The following is a 672-nucleotide window of genomic DNA, read 5'->3' as shown; positions in this document are numbered from 1 at the left end:
TACCTGGCAACAATAACGAAAATCACCGTAAAAAAATATGTGTTAGAAGTAAATATATTTCCACACTGTTTGTTGCTTCCTCCTTGTTTCCACTCTCTAATAAATCATTTTCTGATGTCAGCGAAGAGAAATGCACTACATACCATAGTCATTCGTTATCAGTGATGATTCTTTCTCTTCCTAGCATCGATTATAATAGCGAAATTACTCTTTCCCATAGAAATTTACTACACGCGAGGAATCTGTTTTGAAGAGGGAGATATTTTCACAATATTTTTACACCAAGGGACTATTCTCTCATATATTACGGTTTAATGCCAGCGATAATAGATAAAATAGTGACATAATGACCCTTCTTCTTTTCACTTGCACCGATTGTGATTACGAAATCACCGTCTCCCTTAACAAAGTACTACACATGAGGAACCTGTGTTAAAAAAGGCGATATTTCCATGGTATTTGTTAGTGCGAAACCAAGGCTCTGAGCAAAGCGAGGCATTAAAATCTTAGGAAAGATAAGTTTCGCAAGATACATAAAAGAAAGCCTCGCTCGGCCAGTAAAGAAAGAGTCTCATATCATCGTAAAAGCAAAAGAGGATAATAAAAAGAAAAATGAATCTAGTAATGTTGGCTTTCCTCAAGATGCGGGACTCGCGAGGGAAATGATTGGCC

The sequence above is a fragment of the Penaeus monodon genome, chromosome 25 (genome assembly GCF_015228065.2).
Source record: "Penaeus monodon isolate SGIC_2016 chromosome 25, NSTDA_Pmon_1, whole genome shotgun sequence".
In the NCBI taxonomy this organism is placed as follows: Eukaryota; Metazoa; Arthropoda; class Malacostraca; order Decapoda; family Penaeidae; genus Penaeus; species Penaeus monodon.
The sequence above is the reverse complement of the archived record's forward strand: the minus strand, read 5'-3'. Positions refer to the sequence as shown.